The sequence below is a fragment of the Vulpes vulpes genome, chromosome 4 (genome assembly GCF_048418805.1).
Source record: "Vulpes vulpes isolate BD-2025 chromosome 4, VulVul3, whole genome shotgun sequence".
NCBI classification, from domain to species: domain Eukaryota; kingdom Metazoa; phylum Chordata; class Mammalia; order Carnivora; family Canidae; genus Vulpes; species Vulpes vulpes.
The window spans coordinates 61016527-61039203 of record NC_132783.1 but is presented as its reverse complement, the minus strand read 5'-3'; the positions used below and the strand labels follow the sequence as shown (position 1 = coordinate 61039203).

Below are 22677 nucleotides of genomic sequence, written 5' to 3'. Positions count from 1 at the left end.
CCTTCTAAACCTACTTTGATGAGAGTTTTATCATGAATGGATGTTGTGCTCAAATGTTTTTTTTCTGATTTATGGAAGTGATTATATGGTTATTATTCTTCCTTTTGTTAATGTGATGTATCACATTGGTTGGTGAATATTGAACCATCCTTGCTTCCTTGGAATAAATCCCACTTGATCATGGTGAATGCTTTTTTTTTTTTAATATATTGTTGGATTTGGTTTGCTAATATTTTGTTAAGGATCTTTGCATTCATGTTCATCAGAGATATTGGCCTGTAGTCTTTTTATTTTTTTATTTTTTGCAGTATTTTTATCTGGTTTTGGTATTGGGGTAATTCTGACCTTATAATATGAATGTAGAAGCTTTTCTTCCTTTTCTACTTTTTTGGAATAGTTTGAGAAAAATAGGTATTAAGTCTTTTTAAAACATTTGGTAGAATTCACCACGAAGCCGTCTGGTCCTGGACTTTTGTTTGTTGGTATTTTTTTGATTACTGATTCAATTTCATTGTTGGTAATTGGCCTGTTCAGATTTTCTTTTTCTTCCTGAATCAGTTTTGGGGTAAGTGTGTTTCTAGGAATTTACAGATTTCTTCTAGGCTTCTTCTATTTATTTGAATTCTTTCCATCTTCCTTCCTTCCTTTCTTTCCTTCTTTCTTTCTTTTTTCCTTTCTTTCGTTCTTTCTTTCTTTCTTTCATCTTTCTTTCTTCTTTCTTTCTTCTTTTTCTTTCAAGTCTGGCTAAAGGTTTATCAATTTTTTTGATCTTTCAAAAAAAGCCCAGCTCCTGCTTTCATTGATATATTTTTCTCATCTCAATTTAAATTCTTTTGTAATCTTTTTTCATTCCCTTCCTTCTACTGACTTTGGATTTTGTTTGTTCTTCATTTTCTAGCTCCTTTAGGTGTAAGGTTAGGTTGTTTATTTGAGATTTTTCTTGCTTCTTCAGATAGGCCTGTATTTCTATTATCTTCCCTTTTATGACTGCTTTTGCTACCTCCCAAAGATTTTGGACAATTGTGTTTTCATTTGCATTTGTCTCCATGTATTTTTTGATTTCCCGGCTAGTCCATTCACTGTTTAGTAGCATGTTATTTAACCTCCATGAATTCATGTTCTTTCTGGATTTTTTTCCTGTGATTGATTTCTAGTTTCATACCACTGGGGTCAGAAAAGATGCATGATATGATTCCAATCTTTTTCAATTTGTAGAGTCTTATTTTGTGGCCTAACCTGTGGTCTCTTCTGGAGGATGTTCCATGTGTACTTGAAAAGAATGTGTATTATGCTGTTTTGGGAGAGAATGTTCTGAATATACATATTAGCTCTACCTGGTCCAATGTGTCTGATTGTTTCTTTGCTAATTTTCTCAGTGAATTATCTATCCATTAAATTAAGTGAGGTGTTAAAATCTCCTATTTTTGTATCTCTATTAATTTCCTCCTTTATGTTTGTTAATAGTTGCTTTGTGTATATGGTTGCTCCCATGCTGGGTGCATAAATATTTACAATTGTTACATCTTTTTGTTGGATTGCTCTCTTTATCATTAGGTAGTGGCCTTCTTGGTCTTTTGTTATAGCCTTTGTTTTAAAGTCTATTTTGTCTGATATAAGTATTGCTACTCAGCTTTATTCTACTTCCATTTGCATGATCAATGTGTTTTCCATCTTTTCACTTTCAACCTGCATTGTAGATGTGACATCTGCAATGAGTCTCTTGTAGGCAATAGACAGATGGGTCTTGCTTTTTTTCCCATTCTAGCACTCTTTGTCTTTTGATTGGAGCATTTAATCCATTTACATTCAAAGTGATTATTGATAGGTACATACATATTGCTATTTTGTTACATGTTTTACAGATGTTTTTGTAGTTCTAGTCTGTCCCTCTCTTCTCTTGCTTTCTTCCCTTGTTGTTTGATGGCTTTCTTTAGTGATATGCTTGGATTCCTGCCTCTTTATTTTTTGCATACCTATTACAGATTTTTGACTTGTGGTTACCCTTAGGTTTATAAATAACATCCTATGAATACAGAAGTCTGTATTAAGATGATAGTCATTTAAGTTTGAACCCATTCTCAATGCACTAATTTTTTTGTATTTTTTTTATTGGAGTTCAATTTGCCAACATATAGTATAACACCCAATGCTCATCCCATCAAGTGCCCTCCTCAGTGCTCGTCACCCAGTCACCCCATTCCCCCACCTCCCTCCCCTTCCACTACCTCTTGTTCGTTTCCCAGAGTTAGGAGTCTCTCATGTTTTGTCACAGTCTCTGATTTTTCCCACTCATTTTCTCTCCTTTCCTCTATAATCCCTTTCACTTTTATTTAATCTTCCTTGTATGAATGAAACCATATAATGATTGTCATTCTCCGATTGACTTACTTCACTCACCATAATACCCTCCAGTTCTATCCACGTTGAAGAATACCACACAAATGGTGGATATTTGTCATTTCTAATGGCTGAGTAATATTCCATTGTTTATATAGACCACATCTTCTTTATCCATTCATCTTTTGATGGACACCAAGGCTCCTTCCACAATTTGGCTATTGTGGACATTGCTGCTATAAACATTGGGATGCCAGTATCTCAGCTTCAGTACATCTGTATCTTTGGGGTAAATCCCCAGTAGTACAGATGCTGGATCATAGGGTAGCTCTATTTTTAACTCTTTGAGGAACCTCCACACAGTTTTCCAGAGTAATGCACTAAATTTTTACTCCTTCCCATGTTATATGTATATGATGTCATATACATAAATGCATTTTGTGAATACCTTGACATACAAAGTAATATTTTCCCCCTTTACCTATAACTCATTATCATTTCAGAGATTTTCACATGTTTTTTACACATAAGCATTCTCAAATGGGGTGCAACAAAGGGAATGTTCACTTATTCTTGTTAATGTGTATTTTGATTGGAGAGTAACTGAGCTATAAATGAATAAGGATCTTGCTATTCTAAAATATTATAAAAGCCCACTCTATCCATGGATTTAAAATAAATATTGAGGATTTGCTGTTCGTATGATAGTCTATTTGGCAATATGAAGAATAAAATAATAAGTGTTATGATTTTTGCCTTTACCATCCAAGAAGAGAAAATTATACCCAAAGAGTAACAACACAATATAGAACATGGTTAAGTTATAAGTAGTAAAAATTTGAAATTCTACCATGAACAAAATGTGATTAACTATGGGAAAAATAATCAATCCTTAACACAAATAAGAAATAAGACAATTCACTTAACACTAAAACTCCTCCATACATAATTTGATACATTTCAGGTTATTATAAGACATAAGATTAAATGTCTTATAATAACCTAAGTTTATCATACTATATTTCAATTATCATCATGCCATGTAAATAGAAAACTAAGCTTTGGAATTAGATCTGATTTGGGTGTTTTATTTATTTGTTAACTGTGTGAACTGTTGCAGGTGATTCATTTTAAATGGTTGATTTTTAAAACTGAAAAATGGGGCACCTGAGTGGCTCATCTGTCTTTGGCTCAGGTCATGATCCTAGGGTCCTGGTTTTGAGGCCTGTATAGGACTTCCTGCTCAGTGAGGAGTCTGCTTCTCCCTCTGCCCTTCCCCCAGCTTGTGTTCATTTGCTCTCTCTCTCTCTCTCTCTCTCTCTCTCTCTCGTAAAAGTAAATAATATCTTTTAAAAAATAAATAAAATCTTTTGAAAAATGTAGGATATATATGTTACAGTGGTCTTGTGAGGAAGAAAGGAAAGGAAAGGAAAGGAAATTATGTCTATAAATCCTTCGTCACACTGTCTGAGCCAGAGTAACCACTCAGGAAATTGGATATTGTTATTATTCCTATTACAAATGATAATTAAACATAATGAGATTTGAGGCCATAGAAATTTGGAGAAAGGAAAGTTTGCCTGCATAGCTCAAAGCACAAGAAGGTAAATATTTTTTATTAACATGGATTATGTATAACTACACATTGCTGTCACATTTTAAGCCCTAAGAAGGAAATAACTTTTATATATTTTATGAAATGCATTATTAACCTTTTGAAATATGTCAATATTTTCTGTCACCTCCTATTTTGAAATATTGACAGGCTGACTTTAAATCTGCCTCTCCTGTATATTCTCAGAACTCGCCTCACGGTTATGGATGTTTTTATCTCTATATTGTGGAAAAGAAACTAACATATTCTTCCATTTTATGTTCTGCCTTTATTAACAATGCTACTCAGCCACATTGAAAGACTGTTTTTGCAAAACTGACAAAGTGATCAAGTAAAATTAAATAAAGCGCTATAATACTCTTCCTCAGAGCTCTTTTCTTCCCCTGAAAAGTTGCAGTGAGTTAATAAAGGTATTTTTGAACATTCAGTTTTAGGTTCTCATATTTCTGCAGAAGCATTATGTTTCTGCTGGTAATAAACAACTAATACATGGAATCTTTCTATGTAATCTACTGCATATAAAGCATCTCTGGGTTTCCAAGACAAGGAAGATAAGAGACAACAAGGAAGAAGAGACAGAGAGGCTGCGAGTGACTGCTGATCACCTGCTCTTAACCTTGTGTTTTCCCCATAAACCAAAAACAAAGTCAAGTTATTCTTTATTTCACTATAACATCTGTAAGATAGATCCATTTTTTCTATAAATAGGCTCTCCTGATAAAATGCTTTCTACCAAAGCTGTAACTGATAGAAATTTATCTAGAGGACAACCAAGTTAACATTTTAGGAAAGGAGATTAAGTGTACTTTTCTTTCATCTGAGAGAATTGCCTTTTGGATCTATCAAGGGTGGAAGGATATTTATATTTAATTACCCCCATAGACTGGTTAAAATCAGAAATCCATTTCTATCTTGTTCTTTTTTTTGCTTGTTTTTGGTTTGATTCTCTTTCTTTATCCTCCTTTAAAGATGTATGAGGTTGTTCTGGAGGCATTTCAAGACTTGGAGCCAATCAAATCTGTCCTGGAACCAACCTCACTTTGCTTACTATGCTACACCATTGAGTCAAAATATCAAAAAGGTTGCCCAATATTATAGCTTAGATAAATGCCTTATTCACAAAACAGTCATAGTGAAAATTTTACAATCATATTTCAAGGTTAAAAATAAAAAAGAGTAATTTTATTTCCATATATTATGACTTCTATACTTGAAATATCTGAAAGAGTAAAACCAAGTGTTACTAATTTTTGATAGAATTATCCAAGTATTGAATGTCATTTTTGGAGAGATCAATAACTTCTATCTTCTAGCAATGACAAATCATTAATGTGGACAAGCATGTTTTTTCTTTCTTTTGTTATTTTCCAATAACCATTGAAGAGAGACTTTTCACTTGCAGCAGCTGAGTGAAAAATTTCTTAAAGTGTCATATCATCCTTCCCCTCATTGGTCAAAAATATTTTTCTTATTAATGATGTTTTCACAGCATGTTTATTAAATTCAGAATGTAAATCAAGTAAGATGAGAATACATTAATTCAGTTAATCTCAGATAAGTGTGAATGAATAATTTAAAAATCCACATGATGGAATGCATTTGAAATAGATACTCTTTTAGTTAAAGAGTTTTTTTTACTGTGGTAAAAATATTTAATGAGCACATATTACTGACTGATCTTGTAAAAATCCAGGGGTCATAGCAATGAATTAAATCAGATCAGATTTGAAATGGTTGATGGTCCTAAGTGAATCCAATATGAAAATCACTCAAAGTGTTACAGGTGCTATGATGGAAATATCTAGAATGTGCTATATTGATGAAAGAAATGGAGAGCAGGAAAACATACATTCCAGAAGGAACAAAAATACTTTCAAAGGCCACACTCTAGAAACAGTCCAATTAAAGCCTGATTTAATCAGTACCTGGTATGACACTCCACTCCCCACCCTGCTGCCAGCACCCAACGACCCTCCAGTATAGAAATAGCAAATTAAACTTGAATAATATCCAAGGTGCAGACTCTCTCTGTGGAGCAATAAAACCAAGAGGGGGGGAAAGGAGTACACCAGCATATATTGAAATATCTGGCATATATAGCTGTATTAAACTCATCAAACTCTTAGCCAGATTAATGTAAAAGTTCACATTAAAGATCTGATTATCTTATTATATTTGTTGGCTTGGTTATATATATTTTTTTGCTAAAACGTTATTTTTAGGGCAGTTTCACAACAAAATTAAGGAAGCAATACAGAGATTTTTCATGTACATCTCTTGTCCCCCAACATGTACAGCCTCTCCCATTATTAACGTTCCTTACTAGAGTGGTACAGTTGTTATAATCCATATATCAGTGTTGACACATCATAATCACCAAAGTCCATAATTTAAGTTACAGTTGACTCTTTACAGTCTACAATTTATAGATTTGGGTAAATATATCATGATCTGTATCCATCATAATGATGTCACACAGAAGAGTTTTACTAGTGTAAAACTCTTATGTGCTCCATCTCTTCATTCCTCCTTCCTCCAAGACCCCTGATAGCCACTGATCTTTTTACTTTCTTCATGGTTTTGCCTTTCCAGAATACCATTTAATTGGAACCACATAGTAGGTAGTCTTTTCAGATTTGATTATTTCATTTAGTAATGTTCATTTAAGATTTCCCCATGTCGTAGGAAATATCAGAAAGGGAGACAGAACATGAAGACTCCTAACTCTTGGAAACAAACTAGGGGTGGTGGAAGGGGGGGGCAGGGGGAGGGGGTGAATGGGTGATGGGCACTGAGGGGTCACTTGACGGGATGAGCACTGGGTGTTATTCTATATGTTGGCAAATTGAACAACAATAAAAAATAAACTTATTATTAAAAAAAAAAGATTTCCCCATGTCTTTTCATAATTTGATAGCATCATTTCTCTTTAGTGCTGAATAATATTCCATTGTACGTAACACAGTTTACTTGTCCATTCACCTACTGAAGAACATCTAGGTTTCTTCCAAGTTTTAGCAATTATAAATAAAGTTGCTATAAATATCTGTGTGCAGACTTGCTCTTGGATATAAATTTCCATCTTCTTTGGATAAATACCAGTGAGAGTAGTGCTGGATCATCTGGTAACAGTATGCTTAGTTGTATAAGAAACTGCCACCAACTGTATTCCAGGGAAGGTTTATCATTTTGCATTCCCACCAGCAATGAATGAAAGGCCTCGTCTCTCCTCATCCTCTAAAACGGTCTAGAGTAGCAACAGTACCACAGTAGCAGTAAGCACACCAAGTTCTCAGATCTTAGTTTCTTCACCATCCTGCAATTTAAAAAAATCAGTGACCCTTGAGATAGTATTTCTTGATTCTATGATTGGGGCAGGAAACATACAGGATAAGCCTGGAACATCTTATTGTGCCAACAAACAAGGAAGTGTCCATAAAACAAGATGGTGGGATGTGTCAGAAGGACTCAGAAACCAACCTTAAAAAGTTTTCAAAGCTGGAAGTTGGAACAATTTGAGCAGCAAAATAAATAACATAATACCAGAATATATGCCAAAGTGACTGTGCCCTGAGTGATAGATTTTCAAAAAATTGAGAAGCAGCAAACAACCCAATGGAAATTCAGAAAAATATATGGACAGGAAAAAGAAACACACAGAATGCTTAAACATGTGAGAAGTTCAGCTTTATACATAGTAAGGCAAATGCAATTAATACTACCATTATTCACAATTCTTCACTGAAAAATCTTAAATTTTGAAAACATATAGTGAATGAGGCTGTGGATAAACTGCATTCTTATGCATTTGTAACAACCAATGCAAATTATTAACAACCTCTTTGGAAGAGAGCTTGGCATTTTCTAGCAGAATTATTTAAGAATTTATCCTTTGATCAAGAAATCCCACTTCCAAAAAAAAAATCTTTTTTAATTAAAAAAAAAAAAAAGAAATCCCACTTCCAGCAATCTATTCCAACATTACTCTAGCACAAATATAAAATGATTAACTAACAAAGATATTCTCTGAAATACTCCTGGGAATAGCAAAAGTCTTGAAATAACCCACTTGCCCATAGGGAAGCAGTTTAAAAGACATGATACTTTCATGTAATATATTGTTATGCAGTTATCAAAAGAAATAAACACTGCTACACATTATTTCCACCATATGTCATAAATCAAAGCAAAATAATAATCAGAAGAGTGCTTATAATGTACTCTGGTGTAGAAAAAAGTTGTACATAAATATGTGTTTATAAGTTTATGTTTCCTGAAAGGAAAAATGAAGAGAAACCAAAAAATGATAAGCAATTCAAAATGCTTACATACAGAAGGAAGAATAAAGAGAGGTAAGAGGATCTTTTGAATGTAATTTGTATTGGTTTTATACTAAATTATGCTACAGTTTTTCATAGTTAAAAAAGACATAATTACACTTAGCCTTCCCTTATTTGCAGGATATGTTCCATGTTCTAGTACTCCCCAGTGGATGCCTGAAACCACTTATCTTGTATTTTCATGCAATCAGACTTAGAAATAGCCATTTTTGCAATGAGTCCTAGTTTTTCCAAGAATAGCATTTAGAAATAAAGACCTGGATTCTGGGTATGTTTGTTGCTACTTAGATGTCACAGACTGTAGGTGCTGTCAGCAGAGACAGAAAATATGTATGTATCCAATTATAATATACATACATACACACACACTATATCCAACTGTATAATTGGATGTAATGTCTATGATACATTTTAATTTATACAGAGTAGAGTAACACTACAAGTTCCAGAAATGATCAAGATGTAAGAATTTCCTAGATAAACCCATAAACTTCAAATGTTGTTGGAAAATTAAAAATAAGTAGCACACTTCAATTTGGACCAAAAGTAAAATAGTGCTTATGATCAGTGATTTAAAAAATATAGATATATATAAAATCAATATTTTGACTTCTTTTGTTTAATTCACATGTTTGCAAATGCTACACTGCTCAAAAGTAATAACATTAAAAATGATGTTATGTGAATAATTTAACTATACTTATGAAATATGTCAAAGGGCTTTGTTAATTCACCTCTGAGTTGATGATCAATAGTTCTGAAATTCTGCTGACTAGACAGAGAAATTTATTTCAAAAGTACACACTCAATCAATAGCCTGAATCATAAAGTAGAAAAAGCCATTTTCCTCAGTGACACAATCATCAAACATAGTTTATTAAAGGCTTTTCTGTATGAGAAGCTGATGAAGTGACTGGATAGGTATGCTTTTCAAATGCAAGAGATTACAAATCGAGGTTCAAAGCATTGATCACCAAATAAAGATATAATACAGTACATATGAGACATAAACTAATAAACACACTTGAGCATAAAAAGTCACTGCATAATTATAGATACATTTGAAATTAAAATAATAATAGGAAATAAATTTTCCAAGTAAATCTCAAAAATTAGGTGAAATGAACAAGCTTATAGGAAATAAAACTAACAAATATTTTCAGTTCAATATTGATTGAATTTAAAAATTAAGTGAACCAAAAAATAATAAATGAATTTCTTTGGTATTTTAAAATATCTCCACAAAGGTCTTTTTCTCTCTCTCTCCCTCATGTAAAATTTATTTTTCTTAGCTGCAGGAGAATAAGGGGGAAATTGTGATGCCTATATAAGCCTCAATACTTGAGTGGATGTTTACTGAATGTAAGATATTCTGTTACACAAAGAAACTATGATTATCAAAATCTAGAGATGAATAATGTTAATATATATCATCTAATATATAGGCTTTGTTTCAATTCTCCACTTTTCCCAGGAAGGTTTATTTCAGCAAAAGAAAGCTACAAGATCACACAATTGCATTCAGTTGTCATGTCTCTTTGGTTTCCTTCAGTCCAGAATGGCACTGGTCCTTGTGTTTCATGGCATTGAAATGACGGAACAGTACTGGTCATTTAAAATGATCTTCAGTTTGGGTTTGTTAGATGTTTATGATTAAAGTCAGATATGCACACTTGTTTTTGGTAGGCATGCCTGGAAACATGCTAAATATGTCTCAGTGTGTCCTATGAAAAGGCCCAAGTCTGTTGTTCAATTACCTACAATGTTAAGTGTGATGATTTGGTTAAGCTGTTATAGCTGTGTGCCATTCTTCTCCATGGTAACATTATCATACATACTCTTTGGATTTTATCTGTAAAGAATAGTTGTGCTTTCTTCTCAGGTTTTTTATTTATCCATTAATTTGCATCATTATTAATTTATGCACATTTCTTATCTTTGTGCTATAATCTAATACTATCATTATTTATTTTGTTACTCAAATTCTTGCAATTTAGTTATCAGAAATCTTTGTAGGTTTCCCCTGAGTCCTTTGACATCTTTGTTTTTGAGCACTTCCTTAATTTCTAAAATTGTAAGATTCCCCAAGCCTATCTAAGCCATCAGCCTTAGAATTGGCCATTTACCTCCAAAGGAATCCTAGTTTCTTTTTCAAGAATGTTATTTAGAAATCAAGATCTGGACTCTGGGTATGCTTGTTGCTACTTAGATGTCACAGCCTGTAGACACTCTCAGAGGAAAGAGAAAATATGTATATTATCCAATGCAGACACACAATCTCTATTTTGTAAGATAGTTTAAACTGTTGCTCATTTATATCCCTGTGTGCAATAGATTTACCAATGAGAGCATAATGTTGAAGTACAGTTATCTTTATCTTCAGCATTATTTCATCTAATCAAAAATAAAAATTTTCCAAAGTTATTTCTGTTAGTTCCTCTGTTCCTACTCCTTCAGTGAGGTTATGTCGCACATTTATAATAGATTCATTTGTCACAGTCTGTATTCCACTCTGGGATCCTCTGACAACCTGCTTCTATTGTTGTTGTTTTGTTATTGTCATTTTGAATACAACCAAATGTATTCTTTGTGGTGTTTTCTATGGGGTTAACAAATGCATAGTCATGTATCCACAAGTTTGCTATCTTACAGAACAACTTCATCACTAATAATTGCATTGTGTGGTATGTTAATACTAAGCCCTCACCATATCTCACATTCTGGCAAACACTGATCTGTTTTCCATCTCTACATTTTACCTTTTAGAAACTGTTTTATAAATGGAATTACATAATATACAGATTTCTGGATCCGAGTTTCCCTTATCAATATGTGTTTAAGTTTCACAAATGTTGATATGTAAGAAAACAGCTTGTTCCTTTTAAATTTCTGAGTAGAATTTCATTGCATGGATATTCCACAGTTCATTTATCCATCCATCCGTTGAAGGATATCTTGGTTGTTTCTTGGTCTTAATAATGAATAAAGCTTCTATAAACATGCATGCACAGATTTTCATATGAATATGTTCACTTGGTTAATAACTAAGAAGTTTTTGGTTGATTTAGCTGAAATCTGTGTTTAATATTATTAAAAAAGGGACACCTGGGTGGCTCAGTGGTTGAGTGTCTGCCCTTGGCTCAGGTCATGATCCCAGGGTCCTGGGATTAAGTCCCACATCAGGCTCCCTGCATCTCCCTCTGCCTATGTCTCTGCCTCTCTCTCTGCATCTCTCATGAATAAATAAATAAAATAAATAAAATCTTTAAAAAATGTATTATTTTAAAAAATTGCCAAAATGCCTTCCAGAATGTCATTTCACAGTCTCATAAAAATGAATGAGACTTCCCACTGTGTCTTATCCTCACAATCATTTGACATTGTAACTAACCCCCTTTCCAGTCCACGAAGCGTGTCATAGAATCTCATCTGGGTCCTTATTTGCATTTTCCTAATGATAAATAAGGCCGAGCATTTCTTCATATGTGTATTTAGAGCTTGCACATCTTTTGTGAAGTGTTTGTTCATATTTTTTGCCTATTTGTATTTTTTTAATTGTTGTTTTAAGAGTGCTCTAAATATCCTGAGTATTTCCTATATATATTTTATAATTATGTGGCATGACCAGATGAAAAATTAGGGATAGTTATACAATTAATAAACATAAGTAGGAAGTGTTCATAATCCAAAATGGTTATCTTTCGTGAGTGATGTTTCCTCATGCATTTTAAAAATGATTGTTATTTCATAATCAAAACATATCCTAGTATAAAAGAAATGGAGCTATGTCAAGTGATTTGGAAAACTTCAGAAAAAGAATATATTTTTAAAAGATTTTATTTATTGATGAGAGACAGAGAGAGAGGCAGAGACACAGGCAGAGGGAGAAGCAGGCTCCATGCAGGGAGCCTGATTTGGGACTCGATCTTGGGACCCTGGGATCACACCCTGAGCCAAAGGAAGATGCTCAACTGCTGAGGCACCCATATGTCCCAGAAAAGGAATATTTAATATATATTTGGCATTTACCAAAATCCCTTTAATCAATAATAAAGTTTGGTGTTGCATAAGATCTATAATTCACATAATTCTATGTTGATAATTTCAACTCTGTGTAAACTCAATTTCCTATTAGATCGAATGAGGCTGTGATAACAAAATTTGACAGACAGGTAACAAGATGTTAAAAAGCATAGGCTAATCTTGTTCCAAAACATTAATGCAAAATAGTTAACAAAATGTCAGAAAACATAGTACAGAGATATAAGAAAAAGGATAATATAACTAACTTGAACTTATTTCACAAACTCAATCCAGATTTAGAATTCCAAAATTCTTCACTGTAAATCACCACAGTGAAGAAAAAGATTAAAAACATGATTTTATTTATTTATTTGAGAGAGAGACAGAGACAGAGACAGTAGAGCATGAGCTAGGGGTACTGGCAGAGAGAGGGGGAAAAAACAGGCTCCCCACTGAGCAGGGAACCAAATGTGGGCCTCAATCCCAGCACCCTGGGATTATGACCTGAGTGGAAGGCAGATACCCAACCAACTGAGCCACCCAGATGCCCCGAGAAAAGAGAGTTTTTAAAGTTTTCTGATCATATCGATAAGATGCAATATATATATATATATATATACGTATATATATATATTTGATGAAATTAAATATCTATGTAAGCTCAAAACATTTATTCATTTAAGTTTTAAATTTAAATTTAAATTCCAGTTAGCTAACAAACCATGTAATATTAGTTTCAGACATACAATATAGTGATTCAAGGCTTCCATCCAAACCTGGTGTTCATCACAAGTGCACTCCTTTATTCCCCATCACTTATTTAAGCCATCCCCCCTCAATAACTTCTGGAGACAACCTCTTTTTTCTCTATAGTTAAGAGTCTTTTTCTCGGCTTATCTCTCTCTCTCTTTCTCTCTCTCTCTCTCTCTCTCTCTCCTCACCCACCTTAGCTCATTTGTTTTGTTTCTTAAATTCAATATATGAGTAAAATCATATGGTGTTTGTCTTTCTATGACTGATTTATTTCACTTAGCTTAATAGTTTCTAGCTCTATCTATGTCATTGCAAATGGCAAAATTTCATTCTTTCTATGGCTGAGTAATATTCCATTATATATATATGCTATATCTTCTTTCTCCATTCATCAGCCAATGGATATTTGGACTGTTTTAATAATTGAGCTATTGTTGACAATGCTGCTATAAACATTGGGATGCATGTATCTATTTGAGTTAGTATTTCTATATTTTGGGGGTACTTGGTACAATTACTGGATTATAAGGTAGTTCTGTTTTTTAAATGATTTTATTTATTTATTTTAAAAGAGAGAGCATGAGTGGGAGAAGAAGAGGAAGAGGGAGAGAGAAAGCAGACTTTGTGCTGAGCAGATAGCCCCACGAGGAGCTCAATCTCAAGACCCTGAGATCATGACCTGAGTCGAAACCAAGAGTTGGATGCTTAATTGACTGAACCACACAGGCACACCTAAGGTAGTTCTATTTTATTTTTAACTGTTTGAGGAACCTCCATATTGTTTTCCAGACTGGCTGCACTAGTTTGCATTCTCACCAACAGTGCCAGAAGATTCCCCTTTATTCATATCCTTGCTAGCACTTGTTGTTTCTTGTCTTCCTTATTTTAGTCATTCGGACAGATGTGAGGTGATATCACATTGTAGTTTTGATTTATAGTTCCCTGATGATCAACAATGATGATATTTTTCATATGTCTGTTGGCCATGTGTACGTCTTCTTTGAAAGAATATCTATTCATATCTTCTACTTGTTTTTTAATTGGATTATTTGGTTTTGGATTATTGAGTTTTATAAGTTCTTCATATATTTTGGATACTAACCCTTTATCAGATATGTCATTTGTAAATATCTTCTTCCATTCTATTAGCTGCCTCTTAGTTTTTCTGATTGTTTTCTTCACTGTGAAGAAGGTTTTCATTTTGATGAAGTCTCAATAGTTTATTTTTGCTTTTGTTTCCCTTGTCTCAGGAAACATATCTAGTAAGAAGTAGTCAAAGAAGTTACTGCCTATATTGTCTTCTAAGATTTTTATGGTTTCAGGTCTCACATTTAGGTCTTTGATCCATTTTGCATTTATTTTTGTGTATGGTGTAAGAAAACAGTCCAGTTTCATTCTTTTGCATGATGCTGTCCAGTTTTCCCAACACCATTTATTGAAAAGACTGCCTTTTTCCATTGGATATTCTTTCTGCTTTGTGAAAGATTAATTGACCATATAGTTGTGGGTTTATTTCTGGGTTTTCTATTCTGTTCTATTGATCCCTGTATCTATTTTTGTGCCAGGACCACTCTGTCTTGATCACTACAGCTTTGTAATATAACTTGAAGTCTAGAATTGTGATGCCTCTACCTTTGTTTTTTGTTTTGTTTTGTTTTGTTTTGTTTTGTTTTGTTTTCAAGGCTGCTTTGGCTATTTGGAGTCTTTTGTGGTTCCATACAAAGTTAAGGATTGTTTATTCTAGCTCTGTGAAAAATGACCTTGGTATTTTAATGGGGATTATATTAAATGTATAGATTGCTTTGGGCATTCTAGACATTTTAACAATTTTGTTATCCCAATCCATGAACATGGAATATCTTTCCATTTCTTTGTGGCATCTTCAATCTTTCATCATTGTATTAGAGTTTGCAGAATATAGATCTTTTGCCTATTTGGTTAGGTTGAATAAACTTAGTAATCTAGGTATCTTATTGTTTTTGATGCAGTCATAAATGAGATTATTTTCTTAATTTCTCTTTCTGCTGCATCATTATTGGTGTCTAGAAATTCAGCAGCTCAAAGCTTTTAGAAAATTAGGAATACATATGAAAGGAATAGTGTTATTGCTCTTTCCTCTAGCTTTAGGGAAGTCTTCCTTTCAAAAGTAACTTAAGAAATGTTTTGGATCAAAATTAAATGAGGGTCCTGCTGAATTTGCTATGTGCTGACAGATTATTTACTGAATGATGCAGCTATCCAGAAAACAGAAAGAAGTAACATGCTGATGTAGGGCTATGTAGTTAGCAAAGAATAAAAGCTGAAGAGACTACAGATCTAATGCTTTTCCTGAGCTGAGGTGGTTGATATCCACTCAGAGCCATCTGCATTGACAATGTGACCCCTAACTACAACATAGTTTTGGGAAATTGGAAGCTGCACATGGGGATCAAGAATCCTCTGCTATTTTATTACTATGTATCTGTGTTGTCTCTTTACTATTTCTTAAAGCTACATTAACTTGGTGATGAGTGAAGTCCATAACATCCCATAAATTTAAATCCACCTTTACTGATCATTTAAACCTTGTGAGAATTGATGAAGGAAATATCTTAAGTTTACTAAGAGGTCATCTTCAAAAAATAAATAAAATGATTTATTTAATACTGAAAAATTTAAAGCTTTCACATCTGAGTTCAATATTCAGATAAAAAAGGACACATTTCCATTCAATATTTTACTTTAGGTACTCACCACTGTATTAAAGACAAAGGAAAAATATTAAGAATGAAAATGAGGCATTAATATTGTCATTTTCACAGATAATGAATTCATATATACAGAAAAATTTAAATCTACATAAAAATAATAGGTATAAAAATAGGTTTAGTGTATTTAATGAAACCATATCTATATCCAAAAATAAATTAGTTCACTATTAGGGAAAATTAGAAAATGAAAAAAAAGCTTTAAACATTATTTACAGAGGCATCAAATATGAACTATGGAACTAGAAACATAATAAAAACATTTAAAAATTAGTAAGAAAAACTGAAGTGATTCTAAATAAATAAAGCAATGTATCATGTACCTAAATTGAATGTTTCAATTCTGTAGAAATATCAATTTTCTTCAAATTGATCTACAGATTCAGTATGATCCCAATCAAAACCCTAACAGGATTTGTAAAAATTCATACGCTAATTATAAATTTTTGTTATTAAAAATCAAAGGACCAAATTCAGACTAAAGAACTTTGAAGAAAATTTTAAAAGTTGAGGACCTATTTTACCAGGTGTTATGATTTATTATAATGACATTAATTAGTACAGTCTGATATTGGTACAAATATAGACAAATCAAATTATAGAACTTAATAGAGAATTAAGAAACACAGCTGTTCATATACAGATGCTAGATTTTATTTTTGACAACACGACCATCAAGAGCAGTAAGGAAATGACAGTCTTTTTAAATAAATATTGCTGGGTCAATTGGATAACCAGGTGGAGAAAAATAAAACTTCACTTCAGGATAATGCCATATTCCAGATTCAGGATTAGCAATTTTTTTGACAGGGCAAGAGAACAAATATTTTATGCTTTGGGGTCATGTCACATCCACAGTTATTACATAGGCACTACAAGCTACTTAACTATTTAAAAATATAAAAACTATTTTTAGCTCATGGGACACACCCATGCACATGAAGCAGGAAGCTGGCCAGATTTGGGCTTTGAGTTTGCTGACAAGCCAGTGAGAAAAGGCCAGAGTACGCATTATAAAAATGGCCAAAGACCTTGAACAGCCATTTCATAAAAGATGATATCTATATGCTCAAAATTATGAGTAATCAGAGAAATACAAATTAAGCCAAAATAGAATCTATTACATACCTCCAATATAGGTACACATTAAAATTACTGACAATGTCACAAGCTGGGGAAGCAAGTGTAGACCAATTGCAAAGTTTTCATAAGAGTGGAAGTGCAAATTACTACACATTGGGAAAATGTTTTACATTTCTACTTAACTTGATTATATGCACACTAAAATACTTAACAATTTTACTTTTAGGCATGCATCCAACAAATATAAATGCATATCTGATCCAACATACACATACAAGGATGTTTATAGAAGCATTGTTTGTAATCAACACAATCTAGAAAAATTCAAATGTCTGCTCACAATAGAAAGGATAAATGATTTAACTGGAGCAATGAAAATGAACAAACTACTGGTGAACGTGAAGATAAATTTCATAAACATCATGTTGAACAAAAGAAGTCAGCACATAACAATATGTACCATTTAATTTCATTTTCCTAAATTAAAATGAATGAACAGGCAAAAATCAATCTATGGTGCTTGATCATCAAAATAGTTCTTATCTTTACAGAGGAAAAAGGGAAATTCAAGTCTGGTTATGTTATTATTATTGTTATTATTATCATCTTTTTTGAAGTCTTATAGAAAAATAATTAAAGATGGAAACTGGAGCAATCAGCAAACCAATCTTAAGCCAATGACTAGTAAAAAATGCAGCAGAATTATCCAAGGGACTCAAATTAAGAAAGTCATAGTAATGCTGTCAAAAATTGCCACTATCAAGGGTGCTCCCCAAATTACTTCCTATGAATTTATAAGAAATCATTACAATTTGACCAGTCATAAGTTTTTATAAAACTTGCTGAGACAAGATACCAGGGCTATTTTAAAAACTGTGCTCTTGGAATCTCAGATTATGAAAAGTTATGAGATGCTAGTTTTTCATAGTTAAAATCATAAAAACTATGAATCACTAAAAATAAAATTTAAAACATAGTCATAGTTTTTTAAAAATATTTTATTTATTTATTGACGAGAGACACAGAGAGAGAGAGATAGAGGCAGAGACGCAGGCAGAGGGAGAAGCAGGCCCCACAGAGGGAGCCTGAGGCGGGACTCCATCCCAGGTCTCCAGGATCACGCCCTGGGCTGAGGTCAGCGCTAAACCTCTGAGCCACCAGGGCTGCCCCATAGACAGATATTTTTTTATTATGTCTGTATGAAGGCTAATTTTGTACTTAACTTACACTCAGCAATCAATCAAATGGCTGCCCAAAGGAACTTGTGTGCAAGGTCACAATATGTAAACGGTATGCGATGCTCTGCCCTGCCATTCCCATAATAAAGAGAATGTGGGGAAAAAATGGAAAAATAGCAAGCAAATCTTTCAATTCTAAGTCACAGATTTTTAGGATTCTGTGATATATGTTCCTTAGTTTTGGATCATCTACAGACAGACTATAAATAAAGGATTAAAGTACAGGATATGTACCTAGCAAGTCATCCCAGGTAACAATGGTAACATAGTAGGGGAATTGAGATGGGAAGAAAGGGAAGCCACAGAAGGCTGTGTTATCAAGACAGTCACAACATTTGGGCAACAAGAGTTCAAACTGGTCAGCTCTGGGAGATAGAGTACACTATAGCTTGCAGTGGCCTCAACCGACGTTATTTTCCTATGAAATCAACTTTCGTTGAATTGGTTAATTAGACTCCTCAAAGGATAGCTCACCATTTAATGGCTCAACATTGGTCTATGATGCTGACAACTTCACCCATCATGGCTGTAGGTGGATCAGCTGTGGGGTCATTGCACTAGCCCTGGAATACATAAACAGAAGCCATAAGCAGAAGTGTGGTAACATATGCTGGATCAATCATGCTATTGATCTGACTATTCAGATCATTCTTTCAAGTGGGTGATCTCTCGTGAGTTGATATACGACCCACTACATAGCATTATACACATACCGACTTCCATGCATGAATCCACCCTCTTCCTCTGAATTCATTAGTCACACATCATTTGATCTTCTTCCTTCCAATCCCTGATTAAACAAAAAGCTATTAACATTACCCAGAATTCATGAATATCTTTATCACAGCCCACTTTTTCCTCTATAGCAAGTTGATGAAAAGGCATCTCTATAGACTAGCTCACAGCATAGCATCTGGCTCTAAGTGAGGGAGAGCAAGTTGGAAGCTAGAGCCATTTGTAATTTAATTTCAAAAGATAGACATCCTATCAAAATTTCTATACTCTGTTCATTCCATTAAGCCCAAACTCAAGGGGATCACCTAAAGCTGTGAATATCGGGAAACAGTGGTCAATGGGTGCCATTTTACAAGTTTCCTACTGCAACAAAATTAATCTTTTCAGAAAAAGCATTTGATAGCATTCCATATCTAACCATGAATATTAATAATTATGATAATCATAATAAGCTTTCAGCAAATTAAAATAAAACTAGCGACACTAAGATTAGCAAAAAGACAAAAATACCTGCTTTTACCAATTCTATTCATCATTGTACTGAGAGTTCTTTTTTTTTTTTTTTATTTTTATTTATGATAGTCACAGAGAGAGAGAGAGAGAGAGAGAGGCAGAGACACAGGCAGAGGGAGAAGCAGGCTCCATGCACCGGGAACCCGATGTGGGATTCGATCCCGGGTCTCCAGGATCGCGCCCTGGGCCAAAGGCAGGCGCCAAACCGCTGCGCCACCCAGGGATCCCTGTACTGAGAGTTCTAACCATGACAAAGGGATGAAAAAGATACAAGGACTGCAAAGCAAGGAACAAAACTATTTGCAGATATTTTTGTGTCTTTAGAAAATACAAAGGAACACACATATAGAATATTAAATTTAATAAGAAAGATTGGAAGAGTGGCTGAAAACAATATAAATTCACAAAATTTAATTGCATTCCTATATACCAGTTATATACAATTAGATAAAAGATTTATCATTTAAAATTACAGCAATTCATATGAATTGATTTTCTTAGAAATCAACCTAACAAAAGAGAAGTAAAATTTTGTGGATATAATTTTGATTATCAAAATTTAGTAAGCAAAATTAAATAAATATAGATAAATATAGATATAACATTTTCATGGATTTCGTGGAACACACATGCCACGTATAAATTCTTGACTAAAATGTATATAAATTAAATTCAAATTTGAATCACAATCCCAGGAGATTTTTGTGTGCAATTTATCAAGATAATTCTAAAAGCAAACAATTGCCAAGAACAAGGCAGAAGGTCTTGTGCTGCCAATAATCACGATATATTTTTAAACTGTAATGGTTTAAATATGACATTAAGGAATATAAATGTTATATTTATTGACTCAGGGGAATATAAACAGGTTTAGAAAAACCTTCAAGAAAACCTAGAAGCATGGCCATAGATACACGTATGACATAGGTAGCAAGGTAGATCAGTGGTAAAAGAACATGTTTTAATAAACATAAATGTTGCACTATTGGGGATTTACCCCAAAGATTCAGATGCAATGAAACGCCGGGACACCTGCACCCCAATGTTTCTAGCAGCAATGTCCACAATAGCCAAACTGTGGAAGGAGCCTCGGTGTCCATTGAAAGATGAATGGATAAAGAAGATGTGGTTTATATATACAATGGAATATTACTCAGCCATTAGAAATGACAAATACCCACCATTTGCTTCAACGTGGATGGAACTGGAGGGTATTATGCTGAGTGAAATAAGTCAATCGGAGAAGGACAAACATTGTATGTTCTCATTCATTTGGGGAATATAAATAATAGTGAAAGGGAATATAAGGGAAGGGAGAAGAAATGTGTGGGAAATATCAGAAAGGGAGACAGAACATAAAGACTCCTAACCCTGGGAAATGAACTAGGGGTGATAGAAGGGGAGGAGGGCGGGGGGTGGGGGTGAATGGGTGGCGGGCACTGAGGGGGGCACTTGATGGGATGAGCACTGGGTGTTATTCTGATGTGGGTAAATTGAACACCAATAAAAAATAAATTTATTAAAAAAAAAGAATAAAAAAATAAAAAATAAACATAAATGTTTAATAAACATTTAATTTCTAACAATGGTATGTCTTTATATCAAACTATGAAATTAGAGCTATATTTCATACTGTAGCATGTAAATTATGTACAGGGAAAAAAGATACTTTTCACAGGTTAAAACTAAAGTCTGTGGAAAAAATAGTCAAATGACTTATTAGTTCTACTAAAATAGAAAAAGAAGAGCAAAACAAACTCAAAGCAAGCAGAAGAATAAAATAATAAGGACTACAGTGGAAATATATGAAATAGAGAACAGGAAAACAACAGAGAAAAGCAACAAAATTGGCTCTTCTAAAAGGTCCTGTCACCAAAAATAGTCATTTATCTACTCTGAGAGACTCAAATAACTAAAGTCGAGCATGAAAGAAAGGACAATACTGCTACCTTGACAGATTTTTTTTTTTAAGTTACCCTGAATACCTGCATGCCATTGAATTGAGTTGTCTGGTCCACAAAGAGATGAGCTCAGAAATTGAGAATAAAGATTTAGAAACTTTTATAGCGAAGTGATTTGTGTCTGCTGCTCTAATAAAAATTTGGGACTATTTTTATATATTAGTTTACATTTATTTTTCTAGAAGGCATTTATACTGTATCTTATAATTTACTAACTACTGAATAAACCCAAACTGGTAATTTTATACTACTATTAGTAATTAGTCTATTGCAATCACTGAAAAGTAATTTCCTATTCCATGAAGGATTTGAAATTTAAAATTAACATGTTCCTTCATCAAGGCTAGCTTGAGCTCTGATCTAAGAAATATGAATCTGAGCTGCCAGTTATAGAAGGATACATCATCAATGTTTTGGGAATTTATAATTTACTTATAATAGACTTACACTTTAAATAAAATTATTAGAGGGTCACCTGGGTGGCTCAGTGGTTAAGCATCTGCTTTGGCTCATGTTGTGATCCTGGGGTCCTGGGACCAAGTTCTTTATCAGGCTCTCTGTGGGGAGCTTGCTTCTCCCTCTGCCTACGTCTCTGCCTCTCTCTCTCTGTGTCTCTCATGAATAAATAATACCTTTTAAAAAATAAAATTATTAGAGGCATTAGATTAGCATGCTTGCTGAAGTTTTCCATAGTGTTGGTCTTTAACCACTTCCTAGATGTATTCTTATTTTGCACATTGAGCAGGTAACATGCTGGTGACATATCTTTTGATAATAGTAATTACAGATATTGAGAAAATCATTTATAAAAAATCTTTCAATTCGTCTTTCACAACCACTTCACCTTACCTGGAGAAAAAAAATCTTCAAATGCTCAAGTTCCTGTGGAACTACCTCACACACTGCCATCCTTGTAACTCCCCCAGCAGGCAGTCTCAGGTGAAAATGAGATTTACCTCTGTGAATCTGAGAGCCATTTCCACACTACATAAAAAAGGAGCCAGAGCACTGACAACAGACAGTTTGCTCCATCCTGATTTCTTTAACCTGGGGTGTTGACACCAATATATCCTGAATCCATTTGAGTGTTATCCATGGCAGACCTTCTCCAAGGGTCATTACTGTTAGCATTCTAATAATCCCTGGAGATCTCTCATTTCAATATGTCAGATTTGTAACTTGGGAGTAAGAACGTCTATGACCTCAAATTTCCCAACATTCTTCTGAGTACTTTGAATATAAAATGTATTCTATATTGTTTTGACACCATAGTATATGGCTTGGAGACTTAATGGACTGTTGGGACAGCTAGTGATGAGCTGAACAGGAGGT

At 33.6% G+C, this 22677-nt stretch overlaps 1 long non-coding RNA gene across 1 annotated transcript; it reads right to left on the bottom strand.

The window, feature by feature from the left end:
• Positions 1-16451: 16451 nt before the first annotated feature.
• LOC140598601 (uncharacterized) lies at positions 16452-18926 on the bottom strand. The gene is made up of 2 exons (XR_012001056.1): positions 18850-18926; positions 16452-18699 (listed from the first exon to the last, which is right to left on the bottom strand). It is a non-coding gene; the product is annotated as an uncharacterized lncRNA (long non-coding RNA).
• Between the last annotated feature and the right edge of the window lie 3751 nt (positions 18927-22677).